Source organism: Eretmochelys imbricata, chromosome 10 (assembly GCF_965152235.1).
Source record: "Eretmochelys imbricata isolate rEreImb1 chromosome 10, rEreImb1.hap1, whole genome shotgun sequence".
Taxonomy (NCBI): Eukaryota; Metazoa; Chordata; order Testudines; family Cheloniidae; genus Eretmochelys; species Eretmochelys imbricata.
Window position 1 is genome coordinate 18991695 of NC_135581.1, and position 7033 is coordinate 18998727.

Sequence of the window (7033 nt, forward strand, 5' to 3'; positions counted from 1 at the left end):
GACTGCTGCCCCATTCTGAATGCCCCCCCAAGCACCTGCTTGGAAAGCTGGTGCCTGGAGCCAGCCCTGGGTAGGTGGGGGTGGGGGAGATCCTGAGCCCATGCTGCGTCCCAGCGAGGGATTGGGGTGAGGAAGAAGGAGAGCCCAGGTGGTGCGGCTCCAGCTGTCCCCTTTATCCCTGCCTGCCTTCTGCATGAACCCCAGCCAGCCGGGTCTGACAGCCAAAGCTCTTTTTAAAAAAAAAAAAAAAAAAACCAAAAAACCCAGCTCGTGCCTCCCTTGGGAAGCCCACCCCATAGTATGAGAACCACTGCATTAAAAAGTGTCCTATGCCTTTGTTTCTCCTAAATCTGTTCCAAAAATCTCTGGCATCATCCTTACAGGATCAGAGCTAAAAGGGCTCCCAAACAACTAATCATTTAAGCCAGTGCTTCTCAAACTATCTGATGTGGCGGACCGGCAATTTTTTTTTCCCAATGTGCCAGGGACTGGTACCATATTTGTGCCATATTATTATCGTTTTCGCATAGGCACGTAGCACATCAGATCAGAAAAACTAACATTCTTCACTGTATTAATTGGAATGGGAGTGTGGCATACATGCGGAGATGTTCCCATTTAAATACATTGAAGACTGACTGAAAGGCTGTGCGGATAATATAAAGTGACTATTATTCGTTTAAGATCCAAGAAAATATTATTTGAACATTCTTAGTAATTTTAATTTATATCAGAAACAATATAATAAATAAAATAAAAGTTGGCAGACTTTTTTATTTTATGTGTATTTTGTAAACAAATAATACAATATTACAATACAAATAAAAAAATACTAAAAAATCAAACCAGCAAAGTCTCCTAACAAAGACGTTATAAAAAAAATTATTAACACAATAATAGGCATGTTAAAACCTTAACCTTTACTAATGTGAAAGGAGAGCCTGCTTCTTCGTCAGTTTATCCAGTCGTGGTTCAATTGAGGAAAGTGCCACATGCAATGGAGAATGACTATCCATACTATTCCTGTACTTTGTCTTAATGACACTCATGGTTGAGAAGCCAGTCTCGCAGAGGTATGTTGAAGGAAATGGGAGAAGAGTTTTCAGAGCAATTTCAGTAAGCTCAGGATATTCTGCTTTCACTTTTAATCCAAAAGGAAGCAAGTGATGTTGTAGTTTTGAAACTCATCTTCAATCTTTCGTCAGCAGCCAGCTTCAACAATTTATCCTCCATAGTGACAGTTAAGTCATCTTTCAATGGAATAAATGGATTTTGGATCCATCCAGTCCCTTTCCGTGGTTCTTCTTCTGCTGGAAAGTAAAACTCAAAATGTTCTGCCAAATTCGTCAACTGTTCACTGATGACATTTCGTAGAGATGTAACATCAAGGTCTTCACCTGCATCAGCGATGATTGTCGCTAAGTTGTGAAACATGTCATAACGATCTCGACACTCGACTCTTCCAAGCTTTCAGCTTTCGTTTCTGTCCGTCGATCTTGTCTGCCATTGTAAGACACGAAGCCATCCTTCCCTGCATGGAAGTGTTGAGATCATTAAAGATGGCAAAGATATCAGCCAAATAAGCCAGCTTGGCTATCCAATCCACATCTCATAACAATTGTGACCAATTTGGTTTTTTGTCCTGAAGAAACTCGGCAAGCTCATTTCGGAGCTCAAATACTCTTGACAGGACTTTTCCCCTCGATAACCAACATACATCAGCATGCAATAGGAGCTGTTTATGATCAGCTCCCATATCATCACATAATGCAGTGAACAGTCTTGAATTTAAAGCATTTGCCTTTACATGGTTCACAATTTTTATGACCTCGCTGAGCACACTGTTTAGTTCTGTTGACATTTTTTTTGTTGCAAGACTTTCTCGGTGAAGGAAGCAGTGCGTCGACTTGCATTCGCGTGCAAGCGCCTTAATCTGGGTAACCACTCCAGAATACTGTCCTGTCATTGTGTCATTGCCGTAAGAACATACGCCTACACAAAACTTGAAATCCAACCCACATTTGTTAACATAGTCACTCACAGTCTTGAACAGTTCAGAACTGGTTGTTTTTGTTGGTAATGAAGCAGAAAACAAAAACTCTTCCTTCAAATCACCCTCGTGTTCAAAGCGCACATACACCATCAAAATTGCCATATTAGCAACATCTGTAGATTCATCAAGCTGCAAAGAAAAGTACTTTGCTAATTTAATCTGTCCTATGAGCTGATCTTCCATATCGTGAGCCCGACTGTGAATTTGTCGAGCTATAGTGTCATTTGAAAGTGGCACCTGAGCCACTTTCTTTGTCGCCGGCTCCTCCAGCATTTCCATGCAGACATCTTTAACACAGCCTATCACTATGTCTCACCAATTATGTATGGCTTTTTAGCCTTAGCAACACAAAGCGCTACTTTATAAGAAGGTCGCAAAGCACAAGTATTTATGTGTGACACTTCAAAGATCTGTTTCTGATGGCCTTTTAAATCATCATGCTTTCTTTCGAAGAACTCTTTCAGCTTTGAACTAATTTCATTATGTTTTGTATTTAAATGCCTCTTGAGCTTTGACGGCTTCATTGCATCATTAGCCAACACATTGCCACAAATAACGCACTACAGTTTTGGCACTCCACCATCATTCACGGCTACAAAACCAAACTGAATGTATGAGGAGTCATATTTCTGAGTAAAGCTAGCATGAATTCTTTTTGTTGACAATACTTCGGTTTCATTTACATTGCTGTTATCTGATTCAGAATTACTTGCGTGTTCAGCAACCGGATGTCTCTGCTTGATAAATATGTCGATTGGGTATCGCTTCGCCATCTGTAAATTAGGCATAAAAATAATTAATATAAATTCCATTACCCGGGTATATACTTAATTTATGATATTAGAATGAAAGCCGAATAAATGCAGTGGGAATGCTTTTATTGAGAAATATGTGCAGGAGAACATTGATTAATAGGGTAAGTAATGTTAGGATAAGAAGATCATATAAAATTTTAAAATTAAATTGCAAACAGGACAATAATTGGAAAGTTAAGACTGTTTGAACATATGGAAAGAATGAAAAATGAATGTCAAAAATAAGATTTACCTGTCTAAAAGATATGGAGTGAGAAAGCGAGGAATTTCGAGAACTTCCTGGCAGAAAAAGTAGGTTTAATTCTAGAAGAGGGGAAGGCTATAAGTAACAATGAGAGCATGTATGAAACAATATATGGATATGGAGGAAGCAAGGATGTTATGCTCATACAGAACACACGGGATCTTTTCAGGGGAAAAGGCAAATACGCTGCATTTATTGAAAATACGACAGCATGCTTTTCAGTCACACACACACACACACACACACGCAGAGTCCTGCCAGTTGTTGTTTATAGTTACCAGTCTGTTGTAGCTCGAGTCAATCTAATGGCCAGTTAGATTGAGCACGAGTGAGGAGCTGGGCTCTGTCGGTCACGATCCGATGCTCCGAGGCTTTGCAGGACTCAACCCAGAGTTCCATGGCAAAACACCCGCTTTATAGTCGTAAATTCCCATTTGGGTCCATGCATTTTGCAATGTCATCCTGTAATCATTAGTCCTTAAGTGGTGTTAATCTTGGGGTTTTCTACTGTTATCATTTGATGGTTATTGTCAGTCTTCCCATCGTTATCTCCTATTTGTTGTCTCGCCTTTGGGGGTGCCTGTCTCACCTCTGAGGTCGTCAATGCTGCTAATATGTTTAGCATCCGATACAATGGATGTTTTCTGATTGTCTCCTGGTCTTTCCAAGTCTCTCACTTTTTCTTTCTGAGTAGCAGCCATGTTAGTCTGTATCCGCAAAAAGAAAAAGGAGTACTTGTGGCACCTTAGAGACTAACAAATTTATTTAAGCATAAGCTTTTGTGAGCTACAGCTCACTTCACTGGATGCATGCAGTGGAAAATACAGTAGGGGGATTTTATATACACAGAGAACATGAAACAATGGGTGTTACCACACCCACTGTAACGAGAGTGATCAAGTAAGGTGAGCTATTACCAGCAGGAGAGAAAAAAAACCTTTTGTAGTGATAATCAAGGTGGGCCATTTCCAGCAGTTGACAAGAACGTGTGAGGAACAGTACGGGGGGGAAATAAACATGGGGAAATAATTTTACTTTGTGAAATGACACATCCACTCCAGTCTTTATTCAAGCCTAATTTAATGGTGTCCAGTTTGCAAATTAATTCCAACCACGGCACTATCATTAGCTGCCATCGTATCCTTTGTTCAATCATTTTTTGGGTTATATCTGTAGTTTTGACTTCAGGTAGAGAGAGTACCAAAGATTTTACAATCCTGTATTTTATTCTCATAAGCAAAAAAACAAAAAGCCTATTTTATTAATCTTACATTTATATCCCTTCTCAAAGTGAGTTATGGAGCCAAATTCTCTGGTAGTGTAAATGGGCAGAACTTCATTGATGTCAATGGAGTTCTGACCATTTACACCAGCAGAGAATTTGGTCCTTAATATGCACATGCCACAGCTGGTTTTCATTATGTCTCTGTAACACTGCTGATTTCAATAATCTTTGATCATTGTCTGCTTTGTTACTCAAGAATTTACACACACACACACCACATCATACACCTCAGTTTCATTTTATATATTGAGGTTGTTCTCTCTCAGACGTCACAAGCCTTTAAAAGTAAATTTTCACTCTGGTAATGATATCTATAAAGTAGCTACATAAATATTTCCAAATTCTATTTTTGTGGCATTATAGTCCAATATTTTTAAAGCAGATCCTTGTCTATATTCAGTTTGTATAAAATAAGGAATATTCCATTTAGTATTTTCCTTCTAAGAAAGAACTTCAGTTCAGGATCTTAACATATGATCCTTTTTAGGAAACCATGGAAAAACTGAAGATTTACTCCCTTTACCACCACACTAAATTAACACTTTCTTCTGTAAAACCTTTTTATCATACACAACCTTTTATTACCAATGGGGAGAGAGGGAGAAGGTCATGTATATACACTTTATTTACAGCCTGCAGTGTGGTGACAGCTTTTTCTTTCAGCCAGTGGTCCAGGATAATCACAAAAGGATCACCCATCTGTTCTTGCCATGTGGCAGTGTATGTTAAGTAAGGAGATATTATAGATCATAGCTTCCTGCAACTCTTGTTTCTGGTGTTCTCTCATTAATTTAAAAGTCATATTATCCTTCTCAGTTAGTAGGTTGAGAAGCCTGGAAGATTCATGAAGGTGACCTACTTTGAAATGTCTAAGTTAGGACCAGTTGTCTGAGGCAGAAGGAAATGGTTTATTTTATTTTTGTATTTATAGTCCTCCCAGTAAATGAAAAAGGACAGGTAGTATCTGAAAAGAGAAAAAAAGGGAGGGGAAGAAAGGATGGAAGATAGAAACTGCATTAATTTTCATGATTAGTCAATGTTTAAAAACACCAGTTTTTTTTTAGTCTGAGTGAATTATGATGAATTATCAGTGCTAAGTATGTGCTAACAAAAGATTTTTCATTACTCACCTGCATTTTCTTGCTTGTGAATAATTCTTCATTTGTGATATCATCGTTTGCTGTGGAGGCTATAATTAGGAATGAAATGTGCTTTTTAAATAAAATGATCCTAGTAAACTACCTGTTTTGGTCAAACAATGAAAAATGCAGTCTTAAAAATAAATTAGGTTTTCTTGTTTTGTTTCTGGTACTGTTCAGATTGCTCAGCTTGTAAGCTTACTTTAAAATACTCAGTCGAGGAATTCGATACTAGTCTTCAAAAAACTCAGATACTCTGTGGCAATTAATCAAATACAACTTTTACCTCAGCATTGTTTATGAAATTGTGGCAATACCGGTACCAACAGCTGTATTGAAAGGTCATTTGCAAACTGTGGGTGAGATTGTCACCCAGAGTAGCCCCACTGAAACCAGTGTGCTAGCTGAGACTTGGACTAAGAATGCCCACTAAGCTTCTGTGGGAACTATCCAGATTTTGGTCAGGATGCAGAGGAATAAGTGGGGCAATGCACTTGCTAACTCCCTTCCTAGATTAGCTGGATGGGGAACAGGCAGGCACTTTGTTGCCCCATTTCCTATTTAGCTGTTGGCAGATGAGCCAGCACGCAAGTGTCATAATTTACTGCTCGTGTAGGCCAGTCAGTCCACCAGCACTTCCATCCTTCCACCAAATTTAGGGACAAAGGAGAAAGCAAGAGAGAAATTATGATTAAGAGATGTGGCTGAGTTACAACACCTCTTTACTCCTCAGGTGATATAGTTTACACACACTCCCTTGGCATATGGCTTGCCTAAAGTCATTTAGCTCTCTAGAGCTAATTGTGGAGCAAAGTACTACTCCATATGAGTTTAGGATGGCCCAATCTGATTTTATGTAATTTCTGATTGTAGTGACTATGGCATTTGTAGGTTTGATAGCATAGTGTAAAAGATTTATGATTCAATGTGTATGGGGCATAGTTTTCTAGAGTTTGGCTGGGTGTGACCCCCCTCATCATTTTAGAAAATTATTTTGTAACGGTCCAACCAACTAGCTTTGTTTATGCCTCAGACCTTCACTCAGGAGGAGGAAAAACTCCTCGAGGTGTAAGATTCACTAAGATTCTGGTGCATGCTTTCCTGTCAGGAAAGAGTTTGCAGTTGTGAGAGACAGGCAGGCTCTATAAGCCCTCTGGAGTCTGAGCATCTAGAAGAAAATTCTCTTGAGCTGCCAATGCAACAGTGGTTCTGTGATAGCAGAGACAAAAGAGGTATCTTGAAAATAAGCTCCCACCATCACTATGATTTCAGCCTCATCACAGCCTCCTACTTTATGGCAGAGGAGAGCTAACCAGTCTTCTGGAACCACACCCTGCTTCTTTGAAAGGTGATTGGCCATGTGGGATTTATCAAAGCCATGTATGCACAACGTGATATGTTAGATAGAGCTGCTGCCCAAGTTGAAGCAGTGGGCACTTATATCCATGTAATCAGTGGTTTGACCGCTGGTAGTAGTTGTATGAATAATGTACTCCC

General features: G+C 39.3%; 1 pseudogene; it reads right to left on the bottom strand.

The window, feature by feature from the left end:
- Positions 1-923: 923 nt before the first annotated feature.
- LOC144271153 (SCAN domain-containing protein 3-like) lies at positions 924-2826 on the bottom strand (annotated as a pseudogene).
- Between the last annotated feature and the right edge of the window lie 4207 nt (positions 2827-7033).